General features: G+C 45.6%; 1 long non-coding RNA gene across 1 annotated transcript in view; it reads left to right on the top strand.

The window, feature by feature from the left end:
- The first annotated feature begins 444 nt into the window (after positions 1-444).
- The window catches only part of LOC139278719 (uncharacterized), a 44,810-nt gene continuing 18,025 nt past the window's right edge, over positions 445-27,229 (top strand). Inside the window, exons 1-5 of the long non-coding RNA XR_011596340.1 lie at positions 445-486; positions 1,623-1,765; positions 8,766-8,924; positions 9,384-9,704; positions 18,780-19,074. This is a non-coding gene — a long non-coding RNA (uncharacterized lncRNA). The remainder of the gene's footprint in view (positions 487-1,622; positions 1,766-8,765; positions 8,925-9,383; positions 9,705-18,779; positions 19,075-27,229) is intronic.

Here is a 27,229-nt window from a genome sequence, read left to right as displayed (position 1 = left end):
AAGTCAACAAAGTCAGTCTAATACAGTGTCCCTGGGTCACCACTCGAGACATCTTGCCACTTCTAAAAACGTCCTTTTATCCTTAAACTTTTTTGGTTTATCTCTTCCAAATATCTCGGTATCCCTCTGGCCACGGAGCCCTCACTTGCGGGTGACTTTTTCGCATGTGTTACCACATCAAATGCGTTTTATAAAATCCACGTGAACTGCATTTCATTTATCTATTCGCTGTATTATTTCTTCAATGAATTCTGTAATTGAAGCAAGATTTATCTTTTAGAAATTCTTGATTAGCTCAGCATTCTGCAAGAGGTTAGCCGTTTTAACCCGAATGCCACAGAGTCTGCGACCTGTAACTAAATGTACAACTGTTTACCTATCAATATGTTGCACTCTATATCACATGCTATTTTCTCATCCAATAGCAGCTCGTTAGCTTCGTGATGGCGATTCAATCAACGTGGAGTGGATTATTTTGGTACTTAGGTAAATGAAAGTAACGTACAGCAGTAAAACGTGACAATTTGAGCGTTCTATCAGTCTTGGGTTATGATAAGGTATCGACGGAAGTGTTGACCAATTTTTTTAATTAGCTGCACCAGATGTGTTGCTAAATGTTGACACGAGCGTATAGCTTGCCGGAGCTAAGTAAACACCATGGCCCAGTAGCTCCACTTCAAGCACGAACTGTTCAAAGTTTAAATTTAGCTCTGTTAATTGCAACACCATGAAAACGCGTTGAGGTCGAATAATGGTAATTATTAAGCACCAATATAATTGCAGCAACATATGATATTCAGGTTTAACAGCGATTCAATTTCAGATTTGCCATTGTAAGATCTCAACCTCACCAATGATACAGTCGGCAATATTTATTCGAACCGCTTTAAGGCGTCTCTACTTGTTCCGTTGTTTACATTTTCAGATGTATTAAGTGCAGTGCAAGCCGCTGAAAAGTTTCTTGAATGCATGTTCTGGCGTTTTATTCATTGGTCCACACAGAAATTCATTCCACACAAATTGGTTAAATCGCTGCCATTGGATGCAATTTCTTCATGCATTGCAGTACTGAAATATTGATCACATTGGCTCCCAAATTGCAGCTCTGTATATTGTCCAAAATATAAATAGAGAAATATAAAATTTTATTTAAATGTAACTATCTTTAGAGGAATGTACTAATTCATTTGCAAACAATTTCTAATGCGGCACCTGTGAGACTAACTGCCCCAGATCCTGAAATGGATTCATGCTGCACCTGTTATTTATTCACCAACACACAGTTTGAATACGGCAACATTGGTTAAATCCCTCACACTCGGTGTCATTTATTCATGTACTACAATATTGCAACATTGATGTCAACGGCTCAGAAAATTGCAGGGTCTGGACAAATATCTAAAATCCAGAGAGTTCGGCCGGTAAAGCAGACATTTCCCAATAATTGTAACCATTTGCGCTTTATTGACCGAACTCTGTTGGATTTTAGACATTTGTACAGAACCTACAATGTTGTAAGGAATGTTACTAATTCAAGTTGTCTCAGTCACAGTGATTTACACCTTAGAACTAAAAGTTGGAGGCGATCACGGAGTAGATTTTACAAAGCATTTCTATTGCAGTATCATACCGTCCGGCTTCAACCACATCAAGAGATTGGGCAGAGGCAAGATATCATCATTGGGGACGTCACAGGAGAGGTACTTCCATCCAGAATTCCTGCTCCCAGACTGCCTGCACCCAGCAGATCAGCATCATAACAAGAGTGAGTGGCAGACAGTAAGCGGGCAGGTATTTCCCATTGTAACACTGAAGGAATGAAAATACTGGAAAACAACTGGCAGGTCAGGCAGCTTCTGTGGAGAGAAACGTTAGTGTTTCACGTCGGTGACCATTCATCAGTTCTGTTTGTCGCTTCCCAGATTCTGCCTGACATGCTGAGTGTTCTGTTTTTATCTCAGATTTCCAGCAGCCGCAGTATTTTCCAATTGTTGAATGAATAGAGGACAAGTCAGAAGATTGCGCTTCCTCTTACAGAATACACTGTCTGTGTTATATACAAGATGGTTGAACTGTTAAGATACATACTAAATACAAAAAGAAACATGTATACCGACCAACAAACACAACCCGAATTTATAGTGGCTGTGGGAGTATCGCTTGGCTTTCTCCGTCCTGGTAGATTTGTAAATAATTACCTTTTGCCGCTTGTGTAATGCTCAAGTAATCATTGTTTTAATTAAACAGTTTCGGTTTATATTACAATTAACACATAATAAAAGTAAGGACAAGGCCTGGGGATATGTTAACAGGGTTAGATGAAGTAGGGAGGGAGCAGGCTAGTGTGGAGCATAAACACCGACACAGACCAGTTGGGCTGAATGAACTATTCCTGTGCTGTAAATTCTGTGTAATTCTACGTAATAATGCGTGAAGAAGAATAGATAATCCACTTAACGGACTCAAACAGATTTTTTTATATTTGCTTGGTCTCTATAGTAACCCAGTGCCCCCACGTTTTACTTTCTAAAAATATCTAAAGAGGACAAAATTGCAGGACTCCCGCGACAGGGCAGGGCAGTGGGACTAGTTGAGAGTCAGCTCGGGGCTCGGCGGGCCGAATGGTCTTCGTCCCTGCTGTAACCATTCTATGATTCTATGACCAAAAGCTTGGTCAAATTGATAGGTTCTATGTCTTCAAGTGGGGTGGGAGGGGTAGAGAGGCAGACAGGTTTAGAAATAGAATTCCGGGGCCCAGGGCCTTGGCAGCTGAATCTGCGGATGCACAGGAGGCCAGGATTGGAAAAACGATGAGGTCTCGGAGGGTTGTGAGGCTGGAAGAGGTGACAGAAATAGTGATATCCTGCTAGGATAGGTATGGCGGTTTGGAGATTCCCCCGCTGAAATTCCAAGCCTTGTCTTTCTGCACAACACATTCCACAGCAGGAGCACCAGTGCCGCAGGTCACACTGGGACGAGACGCTGGAATCTCCAGAGAATAGATTCCCTGGAGCTGCCAACGTTCTCTCGCCAGCGACCGGTGGGATTGCCCCGGGATTGCAGGGCAATTAATCTGGATTCGGAGATATGAAGCTAATGGATTTCTGTCAGAGCGTGATGACTTATCCATCGACAACCAATGAAGAGTAAGTTTGGAACAATGTCCTCAATATCTGAGTTAGAAGAAACAGAATTAATGGAGTTAATACTCGGTTTAATAGCATAATGAGCTGGCCGGGATTTTCCACTTCAGTCTCAGAGTGACGAGGAGGAAAATCCCGGACACATTTCAGAAAATAAAATGTCAGTGAGGCGTTATCTTAATAAATGATTGGACAATACCGAAGTTGTACCAATATTAATTATTTACCATTTACATCCAGTTTCATCACATGGTTACAGCTGGAAGGTACTGTACAGACCCAGATCATTTTAAGTTAATAGTTTTATTATGAATTATAAAGTCATCCCATAATCGGTGTAACTAGTAGCATTGTGAATAAGCAAGATATTAAGGGCATTATAGCAACAGCCGATATTCATTGCAACATCATCTCTGTATCCAAAATCAGCATAGCAGAATGTAGACAGTTACCTATTAATGTTAGAAATATACTTTAGGACCTGCTTTCTAATTTACCGCGTCTTTTCCAGAATTATTTTCAAACTTGATGGTGAGTTGTTCCTTGGCCCTTGGATCTTAATTTCTCACATACTCAATATTTGGACCAAGTGAACTCAGCACTGACAGAAACATGAGAGAGTTGGTCAATTGCAGAACTTAACGCATCCTCACACTGTCGATTTTAATGACTAAGGGATTTGAAAATCCCACCATTCTGGTAGGAGAATGCCAACACGCGCTATCTCGAAGATCACAACGCTGCAAAACACTTATGTCGTGTTTAAATTAGGTTGTCATTTCCAAAAAAACAACAAAATATCCAAATTAACTAAAGGGGAAACAACCAAATTGATTATTTGAAAAGTCTTTGCTTTTAGTTTGAACATTAAGCTGGGGTTTACAGTTGGAAACAAGGCTTGTAATATCCAAATCCAAACTGTACAAGAACATATTTAACCCATTTGATAGAATAGAATTTTCGGTGTTTTCATCAGATTTTGAGAATACTTTAAGGCGGAAGCTTGCACCTCTCTAACAAGCCCGAGTTTACAGGATAAGGGTTTTCCAAAGTTATCATTCTGTGAGCGGAAAAGAAGCTCAAGCAGGCAGGAACTAAGAGCTCCCGATATGCACCACTCTGACAGTTTGCAATGGTCTGTAGAGAAGGCGAGCAGACACTTACAGCTGCTCGTTTCTCAGTTCAGTGAACGCAAACCTTCTCAGAACACGCCAGACCTAGTGCTTCACATAAAACATCCCCTCTCTCCCCAACCCCAGCCCCTCTGTACAACAAAGAACGTGGCACTGCTGAGCAATAGTGGGGGCAGAAAGGTAAATACGCCTTTATTTGCCTCACTAAATGCATTTACGTAGCTGCACATTTTTCTGCATGGAACTTTATACTACATTACGTAGGATTACATAGAATATACGGCACAGAAACGGGCCATTTGGCCAAACCAGTCCAAGCCGATGTTCATGTTCCACTCGAGCCTCCTCTCGCCTTTCCTCATCTAACTCTGTCCGCATAACCCCCTTCTCCCTCATATGCTTGTCTAGCCTACCCCCTCCCCACTCCCCCCATTAAATGCAGCTACGCTATTCGCTTCAACCACTCGCTGTAGTAGCAAGTTCCATTTTCTTACTACTTTTTGGATAAATCATTTTCTTTTGAATTTCTATTGGATTCCTTGATGACTATCTTATATTGATGGGCTGTAGTTATGCTCTTTCCCACAAGTGGAGACATTCTCTCTGTATCCACTCTAACAATAACTTTCATAATTTTAAAGACCTCTATTAAGTCACCCCTCAGCCTTCTATTTTCAAGTTGGTGAGAAAACATCATTTGATTGATTCATTAATTTGTTAGTTCAATAAGTCATGTTCAGGAGCTAACTAAAACAGTTGCTTCTAAAGCTCTTGCAAACTTCCTTGAAGTACCGATCAATGGCAATATGCACCACTTTAATATTGAAATTTAACGGCAGCGGTTATTTTGATCCTGAACATCCAAAACAAGTTTGGCCATTTCCTGCAGGGCACAGGTCACAGAACAACATTTCTAAACAATTGCCACTCACACTGAGAGAAGCCACAGCATAGTTATTATGGAAGTGAAAAAAATCTTACTAGTCTGTGTGCCAGATTCGTACTCAGGTTCAGACTGATCATCAGACGGAATCGAGGAAGACTTGCTTACACTCTTAAAAAGGTGTCCTTAGGTGGCTGAATAATCCAATATGAGAACCACAGTCCCTGTCACAGGTAGAACAGACAGTCGTTGAAGGAAAGGGTGGGTGGGACAGGTTTGCCGCACGCTCTTTCCACTGCCTGCTCTTGATTTCTGCATGCTCTCGGCAATAAGACTCGAGGTGCTCGGCACCCTCACGGATGCACTTCCTCCACTTAAGGCTGTCTTTGGCCAGGGACTCCCAGGTGTCAGTGGGAATGTTGTACTGTTTCAGGGAGGTTTTTAGGGTGTCCCTGTAATATTTCTTCTACTCCACTTTGGCTCATTTGCCATGAAGGAGTTCCAAGTAGAGTGCTTGCTTTGGGTGTCTCGTGTCTGGCATGTGAATGATGCGGCCTGCCCAGCGGAGCTGATCAAGTGTGGTCAGTGCTTCAATGCTTGGGATGTTGGCCTGGTCGAGGATGCTTATGTTGGTGCGTCTGTCCTCCCAGGGGATTTGCAGGATCTTGCAAAGATATCGTTGGTGGTATTGCTCCAGGGACTTGAGGTGTCTACTGTACATGGTCAGGAGGGTGGGTATTACTACAGCTCTGTAGACCATGAGCTTGGTTGCAGTTTGGAGGGTCTCGTTTTCAAATAATTTTTATCTCAGGCGGCCAAAGGCTGCAATGGCACACTGGAGGCAGTGTTGAATCTCATTGTCAATGTCTGCTCTTGTTAATAAGAGGCTCCCGAGGTGTGGGAAATGGTTCACGTTGTCCAGGGCCGCGCCGTGGATCTTGATGACTCGGGGGGCAATGCTGTGCGTCGACAACAGGCTGGTGGAGGACCTTTGTCTTACGGATGTTTAGCGTAAGGTCCATGCTTTCGTACGCCTCAGTAAATACGTCGACTATGGCCCGAAATTCAGCCTCTGTATTTGCACAGATGTAGGCGTCGTCCGCGTACTGTAGCTCGATGAGCGATTGGGGTGGTTTTGGACCTGCCCTGGAGATGGCGAAGGTTGAACAGATTCCCATTGTTTCTGTAGTTTAATTCTACTCCAGTGGATAGCTTATTGACTGTGAGGTGGAGCATGGCAGTGAGGAAGATTGAGAAGAGGGTTGGGGCGATGACGCAGCCCTGTTTGAGCCTGTCCGGACGTGGATTGGGTCTGTAATGAATCTGTTGGTTAGGATCATGGCCTGCATGTCATCGTGGAGCAGGCAGAGGTTGGTGACGAATTTTTGTGGGCATCCAAAATGGAGGAGGACGCTCCATAGACCCCCGGGGTTGACAGTGTCAAAGGCTTTGTAAGATTGAAGAAGGTCATGTCTAAGGGCTGGTGCTGTTCCATGCATTTTTCTTGCATTTGTCGCAAAAATCATGACTGTTATGCCCCGCGGGGGACAAAATCCGCACTGTGACTCCGGGAGGAGCTTCTCGGTCACAGGGAGGAGATGGTTGAAGAGGACTGAGCCATGTGGTTAATTCATGCCTGCCTTGCATCAGGAACGCACTGACATCATAAAATTAGCTCTATTATATGTAACAAAGTAGCAAAACTTTTCATTAAAAAATGGGTTCGGAAAATTGTTCGTAAAATACAAAGCTCACAGCGAACAATTACATAAATAGCATGATACTGGGATCATCTCAACATGTATATTTTAAATCAAAATTCTGATGATGGAAGTTGCAGAACAAATTCAAAATATATTGATGACTGCTGAAAATATGTTTTATTAATGCCCCGCTCCCGGCACATACACGATTCTTGCTCCATTTTAGATACTCTGTCCCCGTTACTAAAAGTGAGGTTTGACATTCTTATGAAATTAATGCCAACGTACTGATCGGATGATTCCCGTGACGGACTTCAAATCATATTAACTGTTAATCAATGGATTCACTCAACAAACTGGACCTCGAACCGTAATTTCTCATTAGTTCGTCTTTACTGCAGCAGTTTAAGTTCTACATTTCATCATAGGCAGTCCCTCGGGATCGAGGAAGACTTGCTTCCACTCTTAGTATAAGTTCTTCGTTGGCTGTACAGCCCAATACGAAATCTTTCCACTCCTCAGCCCTCGCATCATTCACCACGATTAATGCAAAATTCACCCTAACAGATTTTTAAAAGGAGGAAATGGAGTTTGAAGATACGTTATACTAAAATAAGAAATATTCAAAATTAGGTTACACATTGTGCGTTCAGTGTAACTAGACACAGAAACAAATGCTGATATAATTTAGCGGTGTGCAGATATTAATTGTGGTATCATATGTTCAATAGCACTGAATGAAGGTCGCGCAAACATCAAATACGTTGACTGACCAGCATATTCATTGTTACTTTTAGAAGGATTGCTAATGAGGAAACTGGGAGAACTGTGCGTTCATCTTCAATAATGCCATGGGATATTTAACTGCTACCTAAACAGGCAGATGGGTCCTTGGTTAATCCTAAAGCCAGCACTTCAAACAGTGCATAATTCCCTCAGCACCATATATTATATCCGTGCACACCACCTGTTAACTTCACCATTAAACGTTCCCATACACGCATTTAAAATGGTGTTTGTATCTTTAAGTTTGTCAAGCTGTATTTATGCCCTCTCCGCTTTAGATACATTGCAGCGCCGTCACTGCCAGGAGGGCATAATTGCAGCCTAACGAATTTAGATGGGAAATGTTCATTATAAAACTAAATTCACAGGACAGAATGTATACGACTTTGAATGGGTATCGAGACAGGTATGGATGGACTAGTCCAAATATCACACAGCCTCTAATCCTGCTCCACCTGATGACTAGTCTCCAGTTTGACTCGCCTTGCGCAGCGCGATGGGAGATTGACTGTATTTTATAAAATTTACCTTACCTTGACAGGGATACATCATTCTGTGGAATATTTCAGCAGCTCCTGTTGCTGGACATTATTTCTCCTACATATAAACAGGACGAGGATGGGAGTTCAAGTTACATTAAAATAAATTCAAATGGGCAATTTTCCTCCCATGTATTTGGCCAAGATCCTTGGGACTTCCCACCCAGAGCTTCCCGACCATTTGACCCATGATGACCCTACCCCACCCCAAACTATACTGTGAAACCCGGAAACACCATTCACGTATTTCAGGCCCTGATCCATTTCCTAGTGCGTCCTGGTCCTATGACTGGCCCAAATTCTGACCTGATTCAGTGGGAGAACAAGCAGTCATATATTAAAAATCTCACAGCTTTGCTCATTTCATGCACTTTCATCTAATATAAATGTATACCTCCAGGTGATTAACAGAAACTGCCAAAATAAACTTGTCACATGTAGGTACCCCTTGTCACCGGTGAAGGCGCTGCTGCGCCATGATCAGCAGGACAGTATAATCAGAGGTTGACAACTTTACCTCGGCATTGCAGTTACATTTATTTATGAACTAATTCTAAACAATCAATAAATGTTCCCAGTTTGTTCAGGTTATACATCTCTGGTATATTGTGTGACGTTAACAGCAGCGTACAAACGAAGGGAAGTGTAAGGAAACTGCCTCAGGAGATTCTCGACAAGGAATGTTCACATTCCACAGCTTAATCTCGGAGAACCCAACACTGGCTCAGCGATTGAAGGTAAATTCTCCATTTGAAATGCGGACATTTTTCCAATTTAGAGCAGAACCGTCATCAAAGTTCACTTCAGAGACGAAAGCGATTTTGTGAACCACCAGTCACAAGATGTGAAATGTCATTGCGTCGCATTTTAGATTAAACAATCAGCAAACCCTTCTTACAGTGGCAAACACACGGTCTGTGCAGTCAATGATCAGCTGAATCTTTTGCTCGGGATGTTGTGACAGTGATGTTTCTGTTCCTGTCCCTGTCTCTCCCGGGGATCATTTACACAGGTACCTGTTTATTCTCTACCCAACCGTCTCAATAAAACCTAATTAATTACCACACCAGTTGAATTAAATTTAGTTTGTCCGTCTGTAATCTTTCTCTTTTTCATTTCCATGTGTAAATGTGCACTGAAGTGCCTGGTTCCGCATGGAATACAATTGACCAAACTTTGAATATGTTTTATAACAGGTGCTGGGCGTAGTTCGATCAGCGTGTCTCAAACTCCCGAACAAGTAATTCAAATAAGGAGAACAAATATCACCTTCTACTGCGTAATCCCTCTTTCTCGTGACAATTCGGGGGTAAATGTGCGTTGGTGGAAACGGGGTGAGAATGAATATCTACAAACAGGAGCCGATAACAGAAAACAATTTGGTCTCAGAAATCAGGGAGCCGATTTCTTTGAGTTGCTGAACCTGACTATCCAGGACACTGGAATTTATCATTGCGCAGTGATTCATCAGGGAAGAATTATTGGAAATGGAACAGGATCACATCTAACTGTGGGCGGTAAGTGACCGGATGAGCGGGAAGGTCCACATGTACCAAATGTAACAAGGATGGTGTTTTGTCATTGTTTGATTGTATCAGCTTTGATATTATAAAACAATTATATTAAGACCGAAACTCTGCATACAATTGCTGATTATACGGCACAATATGTTTCATTTGCTGAGTTGTATAAAATGCCATAAATATCAACCAGAGTAATTAACGTGCCTCTGAGGCAATGCACTGCGCATGTTGGAAATCTGAAATATAAACAGAGAATGTTGGAAATACACAGCAGTTCAGGCAGCATCTGTGGAGAAAGGAACAGAGTGAACGTTTTAAGTCTAAGACCTGTCGCAAATAGCATGTTACTGGGATCATCTCAACATATATTTTTTACATTAGAATTCTGATGGAAGTTGCGGAACAAATTCCAAATATATTGATGACTGGCTGAAAATATGTTTTATTAATGCCCCGCTCCCGGCATATACACGATTCTTGCTCCATTTTAGATACTCTGTCCCCGTTACTGTAAGTGAAGTTTGACATTCTCTCTTATGAAATTAATGCCAACATACTGATCGGATGATTCCCGTGATGGACTTCAAATCAGATTAACTGTTAATCAATGGTTCACTCAACAAACTGGACCTCGAACCGTAATTTCTCATTAGTTCGTCTGTAATGCAGCAGTTTAAGTTCTACATTTCATCATAGGCAGTCCCTCGGGATTGAGGAAGACTTGCTTCCACTCTTAGCATAAGTTCTTAGTACAGCCCAATAGGAGAACCACAATTTCTGTCACAGGTCGTTGAGAGAAAGGATGGGCAGGGAGCCTAGTTTGCTGCACGCTCGTTTCGCTGCCTGCGCTTGATTTCTGCATGCTCTCCTGGAGGATACTCGAGGAACTCAGCGCCCTCCTGAATGCACTTCCTTCACTTCAGGCGATCTATGGCCAAGGACTTCCAGATTTCAGTGGGCAAGCAACACTCTGAAAACGTACCGCGTATTGCATAGCAACAGTTATTAAACCTCATATTTCAGTGTAATTTCAGGGACAGACGACGCTTACATTAAACAGAAATTATGTTTGCTATTTCCATTGTAACCTTCCCTAACCCCGTTATCAACTGGAATCTGGAATCGCATCACCTTAAGGTGGCTGAATTGTTTCTTTGCTCCTCAGTTTCCTATGTTATGCTAAGTGTAGAGTGCACTCCTAAATAGATTTCCGAATGTTTCATTTATTCATCTACACACAAGTTTCAGTACAGTCGATATCCCTGACATTTAACTTAATTTCATGTACTGCATACTGTAATATTGATCATATGGGCTTCCAATATGTAAGTTGTGGACAACTGTCTAAAATGTCAAAAATATTGGTTAAAGTGAAGCATATTTTATTCAATCAACTTTTAATTGTGACAATATCAGTAGGAATGCTGCTGCTTAAAATTGTCCATTGTCACGATGTTATACACCTTAGGACTGCAGCTTTTACGCACCTAACGACTGTATTTCATAAAGAATTTCTAGTGAGATATCTTGCCATTCAATTTCATCCGCACCATGAGCAGGCCACAGGGTAGAGAATAATTATGCTATCACAGAAGGGGAACTTTCACGTAAAACATGCTCCCAGGTTGCATTCAAGCAGCAGTTTAACAGTATACAGTGCCTGATGAGAGCAGTCAGTGCATGGGTAATCCCTTTATAACACTGACTGCATAAAGGATAGATTAGAAAAATGCACTTGAAATGTTAAAGAACACAAATAGAAATAAGCACACAGACCAACACACACGAGTGAGTACATAAGTATCCATGTGTGCACACACATACGCTAAATCTATAAAGGCGTAATTTGTGGCCCCAATGGGTGGATACAAAATGTGCACGCGCCTATAAGGGCCGCGCAAGTTCCGGATGTAGGCATGCAAAGTGTAAGCGCAAAAACACAGAGCACGCGTCCTGTCAAGAATTCCCTTGAAAGATTGTACCAATCCGAAAGAAATGGGCCTCGGTGTATGGAGAGTTGGGATATTTTCCAACTTCTGTTCAGCGAATGCCCTTGAAATTCTTGCGCCTGGTAAAACCAGGCTCAAGGCTTGCTTTTACCAGAATGAGTTTTAACAAATAGAAAAAAATGTAATCACTCATTTATACATTAAGAGCCCTGTCCAGTAAGGTAAGTTTATTTTTAGCCCCGTTAAAACATGTGGGTGAAGTTCGGTAGCGCCCCATTTGGGGCATTATTTTTTTCTTTGAGAAATTTTAGCGCCCGGTGAGTTGCCTTGTGGCAATTTGGGCGTTTTCACCCCAGGAGTGAAGGGGGACAGAAAATGAGGCGCAAATGGCCTCAGCTGGGCGCTGCAGATGCGTTATTCACGGCCACTTACCCAATTTCGGCTGAGTTCCATTCAGCAATATCCTTGATGCCAGCTCCACCTGGCTCTTAAAGGGGCTTTCATTTAAACCTGCTGCTGCTCATTTTCAGCATTGCTGAAGTCAGTCACTCATCTCTGGAGGTGAGGAAAGTTGTGAAATGGCTGCTGGAAATCCCCTTCAAGGGAGAGGGCTACAAGATTCACCAATGTGGCTCTGGAGCCATTGGCAGAGGCACTTGAGACCAGGAGGAAGTCCCTGTTCCCTGCGTCGGAAAGAAGGCCATCACCGCAAGTTTTCCGTGCTATATGGCAAAAGGTAGTCCAGGAGGTGTTGGCGAGCACTAGGTGCAGAGAAGCCTCACAAAGTGCCACAAAGAATTCAACGACCCATGTCGGTTGGTGAAGGTGAGTACAATCTTCCACACGTCCTCCATTGCAGCCTCTCAACCTCTGTCAGGGCACACTGTGCAAACAATTTCTTCTACACCACTCAACCACCAAGCATCTGCAGATACTTAAACACACATCCTCATCTCATACCTTGTCTACATTCACAGCTATTCAACCATGGCAGACTCTTACTCACACAAGATCCTTTCTTTTACAGGCCAAGATGGCACATAACAGACGGGAGCAGCAGAGGACTGGAGGAGGGGAACCTGAACCACAGCCCCACTCTGGCCTTGAGGAGCGACTGCTAGTGCTCATTGGTCCACAGGTCGTGGGTGCCATGGCCGGCAGAGACTTCGACCCTGCTGGGGGCAACAACTGTATCTTTATTCACTCTCCTTCTCTCATACCACCTCCCCCCACATCAGAATGCTTTATCAAATTCCAGCTCCTGCCCACTGCCTTCAACTTAATGCGAGTCTTGTGTCATTTATGCTTTCAGCTAACCAGGCACAAGCAGTCCAACCTTCACTTAAGATCCCTCCCCCCCCCCACCCCCCGCCCCCCTCTCCCACCCACCTCATGACATTGTGGAGGGAGAGGAAGAGCAGGAAGAGGGGGATCCAAGCACTGCATCATTTCTTCTCTCACCCACAGGCAGAAGCTCAGATAGTGACACTATGTGTTCCTTAGGGGTTAGACTAGTAGAGGGATCTGCACTGGGTGATGCATCGGAACCTTAAGGGTTGCAGAAAGGCCAAGGGAAAAGAGAAAATCACACAGAGGGCGATGGCCATGTACGCTGACATCGTAGGTGCAAAGGCAAGTGTGGCTGATAGCCAATCAGCAGTGCTACAGAGCATGGTGCAGTCCACCTCCAACATTGCACAGAGCTCTGCACACACCATGGAGCCCATCATTGCCAGTCTGCAGATAATGGTGGACTGACAGAGAGACCTTGACGATCCAAACGTCATGACGTGTGTCATGGGTGAAGTGGCTGCTTCCATTGCAGCACAGGCAGAAATAACACAATGTCAATGTGCAGTAATGCACATAATAGTTGGTGGCTTCGAAGCTCAGACTGCTCTCCTGCACTCTCAGGTTGATGCCACGCAACGTCTTGGTGCTGACATGCAGTCAGTGAGTGCTGGCATCAAGTCTCAGACTGCTCTCATGCAGTGTTAGCTTGATGCCATGCATGGTCAGCCTGCTCCCATGCAGTCTCAGCTGGATACCACATGTGCTCCCACTGCTGCCATCGCCGCTGAGTCCACCACAGTCCACCGCGGACCTCACGGTCTCACAGTAGCCCACCAAACTGTGCTCCAGCAAATTGGTGAGGATGCTGAGATGCTCCCCCAGGGGAATGGCACTGGGTCAGTGGAGCAGGAACCAGTTGTCCTCTCTCAGGATGACAGTGTATTGTATCTGGACTTGTATATACTCTGTACAGCCACCAGAGGGCTCATTCCCTGGAGTCCCAAGGGATCTCATAATCCCTTAGGAGCACAGGTATTTAAGAGTGCTTCACAGGTTGGAGAGGCACTCGAGACCAGCAATAAAAAACTATGGTCACACATCACTTTAAGCTCACAGTCTTCAGTCTGACTCTTTCTCCATACACTACAACTGGTGATGAGATACAGATAGCGAACCCAAAGTTGCAGAGAACAGTGGGCATCCTGGAGAAATTCTCGGAGGGAGATGAGTGGGAATCTTTGTGGAGCGACTCAACCAAAACTTCGTGGCCAATGAGCTGGATGGGGAAGAGAGCGCTGCCAAACGTAACACGATCCTCCTCACCGTCTGTGGGGCACCAACGTATGGCCTCATGAAGAATCTGCTCACTCCAGTGAAACTCATGGAGAAATCATACAACGATTTGTGCACACTGGTCCGAGAGCATTTGAACCCAAAGGAAAGCGTTCTGATGGCGAGGTACCGATTCTACACCTACAAAACATCTGAAGGCCAGGAAGTGGCGAGTTATGTCGCCGAGCGAAGACGTCTTGCAGGAAATTGTGAATTTAAAGGACATTTGCAGTACATGCTCAGAGACTTTTTTGTACTTGGCATTGGCCACGAAACCGTACTTCGCAAACCTTTGACTGTAGAGACCCCAACCTTGAGTAAGGCCATAGCGATAGCCCAGGTGTTCATTGCCATCAGTGACAATACGAAGCAAATCTCTCAGCACACAAGTGCTGCTACAAATACTCTGAACAAAGTGATGTTGTTTTCGAATCGTAACGGAGGGGGCAGGTCACACATACCTGCAGCTGCACGTCTGCAGAGGTCTCAGAGTCCACCATCAAGGGTGATGAATGCAAGGCCATTAACATCTTGCTGGCGCTGCGGGGGTGATCATCGTTTCTATTCAAGCCGATTTAAAGGATACTTTTGCAAGGGCTGTGGAACAATAGGACACCTCCACCAAGTGGACAGGTGAGCTGCTAGGCCTGCTAAACCTGCAAACCACCACATTGCAGAGGAGGACGGATCCACGGACGATCACGACGAAACAGAGGAGGCACATGTACATGGGGTGCACACATTCACCACGAATTGTCCCCTAATGCTGAACGTTGAACTAAATGGACTCCCGGTGTCATTGGACACGGGCACAAGCCAGTTCATCAAGGGCAAAAAGACTTTCGAAAGGTTGTGGTGCAACAAGGCCTCACGGCCAGTCTTAACTCCAATTCACACAAAACTAAGAACTTACACGACAGAACTGATTCTTGTAATCGGCAGTGCTACCGTAAAGGTCTCCTACGATGGAGTGCTGCTCAAGCTATCACTCTGGGTCGTACCGGGCGATTTCCCATGCTGCTCGCCAGGAGCTGGCTGGGAAAGATACGCTGGAACTGGGATGACATCCGAGCACTATTGCCTGCTAACGACACTTTGTGTGCCCAGGTCTTAAACAAATTTCCTTCGCTGTTCGAACCAGGCATCGGGAAATTCCAAGGAACAAAAGTGCAGATCCACCTAATTCCAGGGGCATGACCCATCCATCACAAGGCGAGAGCAGTACCGTACATGATGAGAGAAAGGGTAGAAATCGAGCTCGACCGGCATCATCTCACCGATCGAGTTCAGCGAGTGAGCCAGTCCTACTGTCCCAGTCCTCAAGGGAGACAGCAGCGTCAGAATCTGTGGCGATTACAAAGTAACTATCAATCGTTTCTCCCTGCAGGACCAATACTCACTTCCAAAAGCTGACGACCTCTTTGCAACGCTGGCGAGAGGAAAGACGTTCACGAAGCTGGATCTGACCTCAGCCTACATGACACAGGAACTGGAGGAATCATCGAAGGCCCTCACCTGCATCAACATGCACAAAGGTCTTTTTGTTTATAACAGGTGCCCATTTGGAATCCGATCAGTGGTGGCGATATTCCAGAGAAACATGGAAAGTTTACTGAAGTCGGTTCCGCACACTGTGGTCTTCCTGGACGACATCTTGGTCACAGGTCGGAACACAGTCAAGCATCTGCAGAACCTGGAGGAGGTTCTTAACCTGAGCCCCACGCAGTTGAGCCGACTAACACGCTTGAAGTGCGTTTTCCTGGTGCCTGAAGTGGAGTTCCTGGGAAGGAGGATTATGGCGGACGGCATCAGGCCCACTAACACGAAGACGGAGGCAGTCGAGAATGCACCGAGGCCACAGAACGTGACAGAGCTGTGGTCATTTCTGGGACTCTCGAACTATTTTGGTAACTACTTACTGGGTCTCAGCACCCTGCTAGAACCACTACATGTCTTGCTACAAAAAGGGAGTGAATGGGTTTGGGGCAAAAGCCAAGAAAATGCCTTTGTAAAAGCGAGAAAATTGTTATGCTCAAACAAATTGCTTGTGTTGTATGATCCATGTAAGCATTTGGTACTAGCATGTGACGCATCATCATATGGCTTGGGTGTGTATTGCAACAAGCTAATAATTTTGGGAAACTGCAACCGGTTGCTTATGCATCCAGGAGTCTGACTAAGGCCGAGAGAGCCTACAGCATGATTGAAAAAGAAGCGTTAGCGTGTGTCTATGGGGTAAAGAAAATGCATAAATACCTGTTTGGGGTAAATTCGAATTGGAAGCTGACCATAAGCCACTTATATCCCTGTTTTCCGGGAGCAAAGGGATAAATACCAATGCATCGGCCCGCATCCAGAGATGGGCACTCACGTTGTCGGCATTCAATTACACCATCCGCCACAGGCCAGGCACAGAAAACTGCGCCGATGCTCTCAGTAGGCTGCCATTGTCCACCACGGGGGTGGAAATGGTGCAGCCCGCAGATCTAGTCATGGTTATGGAAGCATTTGAGAGTGAGCAATCACCTGTCACTGCCCAGCAGATCAAAACCTGGACAAGCCAGGACCCCTTATTATCTCTAGTCAAAAGCTGTGTGCTTCACGGGAGCTGGTCCAGTGGAAATGCAGGAAGAGATAAAGCCGTACCAGTGGCGCAAAGATGAAAGGTTTATACAGGCAGACTGCCTTCTGTGGGGCAATGGAGAAGTGGTCCCAAGAAGGGCAGAGACACCTTCATCAGTACCCACCCAGGCATCGTAATGATGAAAGCTATAGCCAGATCCCATGTGTGGTGGCCCGGCATCGACTTGTATTTAAAAGTCCTGAGTTCACAGATGTAATACATGCTCGCAGTTAAGCAATGTACCCAGGGAGGCGCCGCTAAGTTTATGGTCTTGGCCCTCCAAACCGTGGTCTAGGGTACACATCAACTATGCAGGTCCATTCTTGGGTAAAATGTTCCTTGTGGTTGTAGACGAGTACGCCAAGTGGATTGAATGTGAGATAATGTCGGCTAGCACATCCGCTGCCACCACTGAAAGCCTGCGGGCCATGTTTGCCACACATGGCTTACCCGATGTCCTGGTGAGCGACAACAGGCCATGTTTTACCAGTGCTGAGTTTAAAGAATTTATGACCCTTAACGGGATCAAACATGTCACATCTGCCCCGTTTAAGCCAGCATCCAATGGTCAGGCAGAGAGAGCAGTGCAAACCATCAAGCAAGGCTTGAAGAGGGTAACTGAAGGCTAACTGCAGACTCGCCTATCTCGAGTCTTGCTTAGCTACCGCACGAGACCACACTCACTCACTGGGATCCCACCTGCTGAACTGCTCATGAAAAGAGCACTTAAGACAAGGCTCTCTTTAGTTCACCCTGATCTACATGAACAGGTAGAGAGCAGGCGGCTTCAACAAAGTGCATACCATGATAGCGCAAATGTGTCACGCGAGATTAAAGTCAATGATTCTGTATTTGTATTAACAAGGTCAAGGTCAAGATCAAGGTTGCAAGTGGCTTCCCGGCACTGTCGTGGCCAAAGAGGGGAGCAGGGTGTTTCGGATCAAACTTTCAAATGGACTCATTCACCGGAAACACTTGGACCAAATCAAACTCAGATTCACGTACTACCCTGAGCAACCCACCTTGGACCCTACCTTTCTTGATCCCCCAACACACACACCAGTGGCAACCGATGCCACAGTTGACCACGGAGCAGAACCCATCATCTACAGCAGCCCTGCAGGGCGCAACACACCAGGCAGCCTAGCAAGGCCAGCTGCACAGCAGCCCAGCGAGGGCCCAACAAATGACTCAACAACACCAGCCTTCACACTGAGACGATCAACCAGGGCAAGAAGGGCCACAGATCAACTCACATTGTAAATAGTTACAGTTTGACTTTAGGGGGCTATGTTGTTACGTATCTGGACTTGTATATACTCTGTACAGTCACGAGTGGGCTCATTCCCCGGAGTCCCAAGGGATATCATAATCCCTTGGGAGCACAGGTATTTAAGAGTGCTTCACAGGTTGGAGGGGCACTCTGGAGACCTGCAATAAAAGACTAAAGTCACACATCACTTTGAGCTCACAGTGTTCAGTCTGACTCTTTCTCCATACACAGCAGACCAGCATTCCTGAGCCCACCACTGCCACTCCACCATTGCTCCTATTGCTGTCCATTACCCAGCCAGCCCCAGACTGCTGCCGCCCAGCCTGCACTGGTGCAGTCTACGTCCGGGCCTTCCAGGCCCAGAACTGGTCGAGGGCGTCCTGCAAGGCCATCTGTAGTCTGTGGCACACAGCAACCTTCCACCAGCCATGTTGCAGCCACAGGGGACACACTGGGAAGGAGCACTGGAATAGTTAAAACAAAGAGGAGATATAAGGAAATGCAGAAGGTTGATTCGTAAATACATTATGTAAGCGTTTGTTGTTCTGATATATATTTGGATTGGAATGTTTATTCTTTGCTGTTGTGTCTCATTTCAGTTTCTGGGCTTTTGAATGGAACGCAAAATGGATGTGGCTGTGGAGACATTCAGAGGAACAGAGAAGTGGGACAGAATTCACTGGAACTGAACTCTGATGAGACGGTCACGAACCTCTCTTGCAGAATCGCAATGGGCTCGTTGCCTCCTCTGTTGCTGTTGTTGCTGCTCCGTCTCCTGCTCCTCTTCCTCCTCCTCAGGTGGTGGATCTATGCTTGGTGGCAATGGCTGTGCCCTCATGATGGCCAGGTTGTACAGCATGCAGCAGATGATGATGAATAGGGACACCCGCTCAGGTGAGTACTGGAGGACTACTCCTGAGAGGTCAAGGCAGTGGAACCATTGCTTCAGCACTCCGATGGTCTGCGCAATGATGGTCCAGGTGGCGGCATGGCTCTCAAAGTATGAGTGCTGGGCAGGAGTTAGAAGCCGATGGAGAGCGGAGAGCCGTGTCTCCGAGCAACCAGATACGAGCTTGATTTGGTGGCTGGAACAGAGTTGGCACACTGGTCTGTTGCAGGATGACGACATTGCAGCTGCTGCCAGGATAGTGTCCATTGGCACTGAGAAGTCTGCATGTGCTGTCGCAGACCAGTTGCCCATTCAGTAAGTGGAAGTGTTTATGGTTACAGAAGACCTCAGGATTGTGATGCAGTACCCGTAAAGTGATATGGGTGAAGCCAATGGCACCCTGCACTATTAGGAAGTCCCTTATCCTGGCAAAGCCACATGCACACTCGTGCTGCTTCTCGCTGGTCATGGGGAAGGAGATGTAGTCCCTCCTCCTTCTGTACAGAGCATCTGTGACCTCACAGATGGAACAATGGATGACAAACTGGGAGATATTGGAGATGTCTCCTGTCGCTCCATGGAAGGATCCATTGGCATATAAATTGAGTGCGATGGTGACCTTGACTGCCATTGAGAGAGCCGTTATCACCCTGGTCTGCAGCTGAAGGACTGGTTGCAGCAGATGGAAGCACTCTGTGACCACATCCTTGCTGAAGCACTACCTTTGAACATACTGTTTCTCAGAGAAATTGATGTAGGAGAACTGCTGCTGGAATACCCTGGGAGGGTAAGGTCTATTGCCAGCCCTGGTGGACCTACTCCATCTGGCCACATTTTGCTGCATTTCTCTCTGTGCTGCCCCCTTTGCGTCTCCCTCTGCTTCTCCCTGTACCTCTCCTTGTGCTTTTCCCTGTGCTTCTTTCTGTCTTGCCCAATGTCCTCCTCCCTGCTGTCTCAATGCTTTTCTCTCTGCTTTTCTCTATGCCTTTTTCTCTGAATTTGTCTCCACCTTTGTCATTGTCTAAGCATCCTCCAATGGTGACATCGGAGTAGGAGGTTGAGTGCCAACAGACCCCCCTTGAAAAAAGATAAATGTTATGATTTGAAATCTGCTCTGAATAATACAGGGAAATAGTTGGGAGCCAGAACAGTCTTTGAAGTCAATATCACTGTGACCTGTTCACCAGCCACTCCGCCTATTTGTCAGCAAGCGGCAAAGAGTAATGGCCGACAATTTCTTTTCTCAAGATGATGCCTTTAAATAGCACTCCTCCAGCCGACTCCCATCTCCAACATGACAGCTGAAGCGGTTGTTGTGGCAGCCAGGCAGGAAATGAGGGTACCCGGCTGAATTTCACTTCTGGGGCGGTAACGGGATGCTGCACATGGTGATGACATCATTATTACTATATGCAGATGAGCGGTGCATTCCAGCTGGAGCAAGACGCTACCTCATAGCAATTCCGCAAAACCCCCACCCAAGTCTAGGACCAATGTCAGCTCCATATTTTTTTCCCCAAAATTAAATTTTTGTTTAAAATATTTAATTAAATGACATTTTAATGAATTTTAAATATGTATTTTTAAACATTTATTTCATGTGTTCTTGTATTTTTTAAGTGATTCCCATTCATAGTTTCTGGAGGTAGTCACCCCGCAGCTTAAAAGTGTTGCAGGCAAAGAGGGAATGGGTGACCATCAGACAGAAGAGGAGGACTAGGGAGGTAGAGCATGAGGCCCCTGAGTTCATCTCGGTCTCTAACCAGTATTCTGTTCTGAGTACTAGTGAGGGTGATGGTGCCTCTGGGGGATGCAGGCAGAGCCAAGCCCATGGCACCATGGGTGGCTCAGAAGCACAGGGTGGGAGGACGAAGAATTGAAGAGCAATAGTGGTAGGGCATTCTATAGTCAGGGGAGCAGACAGGCATTTCTGCAGCTGCAGACATGACTCCAGGATGGTATGTTGCCTCCCTGGTGCCAGGGTCAAGGATGTCACCAAATGGCTGTAAAATATTCTGGGGGGGTGAGGGTGAAGACTCACAGGTCACATCCATATCGGTGCCAATGGCATAGGTAGAAAGAGGGATGAGGTCCTGCAGGCAGAGTTTAGGGAGCTACGAGAGAGACTAAAAAGTAGGACCTCAAAGGTAGTAACCTCTGGGTTACTGCTGTTGTCACGTGGTCGTGCATACAGAAATAGGAGGATAATGGCTGGAGAGATGGTGCAGGTGGAAGGGCTTTTGATTCCTGAGGCATTGGGACCACTTCTCGGGGAGATAGAACCTGTACAAGCCGAATAGTTTCCACCTCAACAGAACCGTGAGCAGCATCCTCACAGGAGAGTTTGCTAGTGCTGTTGGGGAGGGTTTAAACTAGCTTGGCAGCGGGATGGGAACCAGAGAATACATTCAGTCGGGAGAGAAGCAAAGCTGAAAATGGGCAGCAGAAAGGTAGAAAGTGAATTTGCAAGACAGAGGAAACAAGGGCTGGGAAATAGACAACAAGGGAGTTTGGCATCATTAAATGGTATATACTTCAATGGAAGGTATTATGCTCATAATAAAGGATGAGTACTGAATACAATGAGTAAGTGTGACCTTAACTCCTTTAATAAGACTCCAGAGTGCAGGTACAGTGTGGGAGGCCTGCTTATATACAGTGCTCTCAAGGGAAGCTGGGATCCCTTGGGACTCCCAACAGGTAGGCCCTCTGGTGGTGGTGTAATGCAGGTTGCCAAGGGTTACATACAGAACATCACTCCCTCGTAAAGTCAATAGTACACTTATTTACAGGGTGAGACGATTTGGGGCTTTTCGCCCCCTTGTCGATCGTCTTCGTACAAATGCAGGTGAGGGTGAGTTGCTTGGTTTTTCACTGGGCTTCAGATAGCTGGCCTTGCCAGGCTGTTAGGGATGGTGAGTTCGGCTTTGTGGTCAATCGTGATGTTGGTTATCACGTGTGTATGTTGAAGGGTCGAAGTTGGTGGTGTCCTCTTCGGGTTGCTGTTAGTGAACCGCAATTTGGTTTGGTCCAAATGCTTTCTGCACGTTAGTCCATTGGCCAGTTTGACCTGAAACACCCTACTCCCTTCTTTGGCAATTACCGTGCCAGTAAGCCATTTGGGACCATGTCCATAATTGAGTAAAAACACAGGGTCATTGACCTCAATATCGCGTGACAAGTTTGTGCGATCATGGTACATGCTTTGTTGATGCCACCTGCCCTCAACTTGATAAGGAAGGTCAGGGTGGACAAGAGAGAGCCTTGTTTTGAGTACCCTTTTCATGAGCTGCTTAGCTTGGGGAACCCCGGTGAGCGAGTGGGTCCGGTGTGGTAGCTGAGCAGGACTCGGGACAATCGTGTCTGCACAAAGCCTTCTGACGTGCGTTTCAAGCTTTGCTTGATGGTTTGAACTGCCCGTTCTGCCTGGCCGTTGGATGCGGGCTTGAACGGGGCAGATGTGACGTGCTTGATCCCATTGTGGATCATGAATTCCTTGAATTCAGCATTGGTGAAACACGGCCTATTGTCACTGACTCGGACATCAGGCAGGCCGTGTGTGGCAAACATAGCTCATAGGCTTTCGATAGTGGTGGTGGACATGATTACAGACTTTATTACACGTTCAATCCATTTTGAATAAGCGTCCGCAACAACAAAGAACATTTTGCCTAGAAATAGGCCCGTATAGTCAACGTGGATCCTAGACCAAGGTTTGGAGGGCCATGACCACAAACTTAGCGGAGACTTTCTGGGTGCATTGCTCAGTTGAGAGCAAGTGTTGCACTGGCGCACACGTGATTCTAAATCTGAGTCGATGCCGGGCCGCCACAAATGGGATCTGGCTATGGCTTTCATCATTACAATGACTGGGTGGGTGCTTTGTAGGTCACGTATGAACGTTTCTCTGCCTTTCTTGGGCAAGACCACGCCATTACCCTACAAAAGACAGTCCGCCTGCAAGGACATTTCGTCTTTGCGCATGTGGAACGACTTAATCTCTTCCTGCATCTCCGCTGGGACGCTGGATCAGCTCCCATGGAGGACACAGTTTTTAACCAGGGACAGTAAAGAATCCTGGCTGGTCCAGGTCCTGATCTGGCGGGCTGTAACAGGTGACTTTTCGTTTTCAAATGCATCCATCACCATGAGCAAGTTTGCAGGCTGTGCCATTTCCACCCCGATGGTGGGCAATGGTAGACGACTGAGAGCATCAGCGCAGTTCTCTGTGTCTGGTCTGTGGCGGATTACATAGTTGTATGCCGATAGCATGAGCGCCCATCTTTGGATGCGGTAGAGGCATTGGTGTTAATCCCTTTGCTCTCTGAGAATAGCGATATGAGCGGCTTATGATCAGTTTCTAGCTCAAACTTGAGACCAAACAAATACTGGTGCATTTTTTTCACCCTGTAAACGCACGCCAGAGCTTCTTTTTCAATCATGCTGTAGGCCCTTTTGGTTTTGGACAGACTCCTGAACGCATAGGCGACCGGTTGCAAAATCTCCAATTTGTTAGCCTGTTGTAACACACACCCGACCCCATATGACGACGCATCGCAAGATAGTAGTAATCGCTTACATGGGTTATACAGAACAAGCAATTTGTTTGAACAGCTCATTTTCCATTTTCACTCGCATCATGTTCGATCTCTTAATTTTCAATGAGATGCGAACTCCGGTAATAGTTTTAATGTAATTTTATTCTTGCAGCTGCAACAAGCTCTGGCTGATTGCCAGGTCCTTTGTCCTTCTGAGAACACATGGCAAAACATGGCTGTTTTTATACGTGGCTCAATTTACAGAAATGAACTCGCCTTCTTTGACCTTATTGGCTCAATTGATATACTGTTAACCCCTAATTGGCTTGCTGCCAACGGTCCTGAAACGTCAAGTTGATTGATGACTTAGTGCAATGTATTCAGTTGCACGTAGACATGGGGTCTGTGTTTTCCCAACTCTGCAGCCTGTGAGCAGAGTTTGAATTCTCTATCAATCCCCTCTCTGATTCTTTCACAAACTGAATCATAAAACATCAGGTATCACTGGTTAAATATTCTACAAAATAATTTCATACATGTTAATAGAGTTTCCTTCCAAAATTTATTGATGTGTTTCGCCACATATCCGGACTAGTAGCTTCCACACAAATTTACATCTATCCAAATTCCATCGTGGCCACAATGGAAGTCTGGTTTTAGTAGGTTAATGAACCTAATTCCAATTTAATCCAAATCAATATCTTAATTCAACCAGTAAACAACCTTCCCTTAAGCATAACATACCCCTGTGCCACGTACAGACGATCTTCTGGGACCTGCAAGATGTCTCACCTGTGGGACAGCAGCTACAGCCACCTGGTTGCAACAACATTTAATCAACATAAACAAACAATATAAAAGTAAAATAATTACAATGAATAGAATTAAACCTTCCACCAATGAAGTTCCTTTGAACCTAGCCATTCAGTGGCTCCGCTCCACAAAGTGAATGATGGGGGTTGCTTAAGTTTTTCTACCTCTTTTTGGATATGCTCGCTAAGTGGGTAATTTCTTCGGAGCTATCTGGGATATACGTGCAACACTCAGTTCTGAGTAGGCAATACTCATTGCAAGTACCACCCTTTTCAGCCAGGATGTAGTCAGGGGCCAGTCTATTCTGTAGAGATACTGTGCGGATTGCTACTATTTCTGCATTGATTTTAACTAGGGCCTCTGAAGTATCATTGGCTACCCGTTCCACAACGGATGCCATGTTAAAGGATTCCCTTGCCAGTTTTGTGGTCTCATACCTGGGGATCAGAATGGCAAATAAGCTCTCTGTTTCTGTGATAGCTCTCTTAGGACGGTGTAAATGTTCTGACAGTGACTTTATATGATACATATATGGCACAATGTAGGCTAAATAGCAGGATCCCGTCCAATTCTGGGGCAGCCAAGGGTAGGCCTTGTGGCCACACACCCAATAGGTGCCATTATAGGCAATGAATGTTAGCTGTTTCTTTGTCAGCAACATTGCGGGGCCTGTCCAGCCTTTTCCATCTTTTTTATTCAGAATCCCTGTTACGTTAAGAATTCCCACATCGGCCCAGTTTGGACGGTTCCGTGGCTTGATTACATTATAATTCCGGGAGCAGTTACGATACACCATATTTTGTCCTCCTTTGATGTTTCTAATCAGACAGACCGATTCCCCCGGTCTTCCTACCCCCGTTGTATTAGTGATAACAAAAAATGGGGGCCGTTTGGAATTATTGTAGCACGGTTGGTACTCCCCTTCAAAGGTAGTCAGATTGTAACCTGCTGACTTCCATTTATGTGCCCATTTTTCCGTATCCTGAAACGCATTGCCTGTTTTGTTTTGATTAATTATCCACTCAGCCATTTCCGAGATATTCAAGGGAACTGCCTCAAGGGAATCCCTTCTTTTGAGTGAATAGGAATATGCCACACACCCAACAACTAGAAATGTTACTTTGTTTGGCATAAATTTATGACATATGTAAAAAGGTGTTTACATGTAATTCCCTGGGTAATCTACTATTTCCCTTTGGTGCAGAGGGTCGGCTAGTAAGAAGTAGGCAAATGCCTAGAATACCTACAGTCAGTAGTACAGTAAATTTATACATTTTGGCAAAAAGTAATTGTCCTCATTAGATTTCAGCTTCAGTTATGCATGCTCGTTTAACATGTGAGGCGTGGATCCAGACTTTCTTTCCTTGGACTTTAACAGCTGTCTGGGTGGTCAATAACACTTGATAAGGTCCCTCCCACTTGGCACCCAAAGGTTCTTTATGTAACTTTTTCACATAGACCCAGATTCCCGGGATGATGTCGTGTCCTCCTTCGGGTGGATTACCCCAAGATGCCTATACCTGTCGGGAACAGAACGAATAGCATTAGTTAAGTTCTGACCATATGATAACGAAGTGTCACTCATTAAATGAACATCAGCTTTCCGTAAATCGATAGTTCCTGGCAGCGACATGGGTCTTCCTGTTATAATTTTAAATGGGCTGAGACCTGTAGTTCTGTTTGGGGTTGCCCTAATGCTACATAGCACTATTGGTAGTGCCTGGGGCCATGGTTTTCCTTCTTGGTGATATTTGGCAAGCCGTTGTTTCAGAGTTTGATTCATTCGCTCTACTTGTCCTGATGATTGTGGGTGATAAGGACAGTGTAAATCCCACGTAATGTTCAGTCTTCTGAGGGAGCGCCCTGTGAGGCGGCATCTTTAGCTGCCTGGTCGGCTAGGGCATTTCCCTGTGCTTCCATGATATTTTCCTTGGTATGGGCCTTACACTTCAGGATGGACACTTCCTGAGGTAATTGTATGGCCTCTAGTCAGTCTCGGACTTCTTTTCCATTTTGAATCGGTGTACCAGCAGCAGTGAGGAATCCTCTTTGCCGCCATAACAGACCAAGTCATGAGCGACTCCAAAAGCATAACACGTAGACATCAGCTGTCTGTCCTTCTGCTATTCGACATGCTTCTGACAGGGCCCGTAACTCAGCCTGTTGTGCTGACGTTCCTGAGGGTAAACATCCTTTTGCCACTACCCCATATAAGGTTGTAACTGCCCATCCTTCTTTTCTGGTACCATTGTCAACAAAGGAGGAACCATCTGTAAACAGGATGAGGTCTGGGTTGTGCAGAGGCTCCACTGTTGCTAAGGCTGCTTCTTCTGTTTCTTTTAAAATCTCCATGCAGTCATGCTCATCACATTCTCCCCCTTCTTGCTCCCTCGATTCTGACATCGGGAGCTTAGTTGCGGGATTAACCGGGCTGGCCCGGACGATATGGAGATTTGGAGCTTCCAAAACTGCTGTCCAGCGGGTCCATCTAGCTGCTGTTCCCTGAGACATTCTATTCATAGACAGCAAAGCGTGTACAGTGTGGGGACACTTGACAATCAGCTTTTGGTCGAGGACTAGACCTGCAGTGATCATTACCGCTCGATATGTAGCTTCCATGGCCCTTAGGCAACTTCCCCATCCGAGGGCTACCGCATCCAGTTTTGCCGAATAATAGCCAATAGGTCTTTGCCGATCCCCATGTTCTTTATTAGTATAGCTGTCATGTATCCTTCTTTCTCATGGACAAACAGGGTAAATGGCTTACCACTATCGGGGATTCCCAGAGTCGGTGCCGAACACAAAGCCT

This window comes from Pristiophorus japonicus, chromosome 13, assembly GCF_044704955.1.
Source record: "Pristiophorus japonicus isolate sPriJap1 chromosome 13, sPriJap1.hap1, whole genome shotgun sequence".
In the NCBI taxonomy this organism is placed as follows: domain Eukaryota; kingdom Metazoa; phylum Chordata; class Chondrichthyes; family Pristiophoridae; genus Pristiophorus; species Pristiophorus japonicus.
This window is presented reverse-complemented; position numbering and strand designations above follow the sequence as displayed.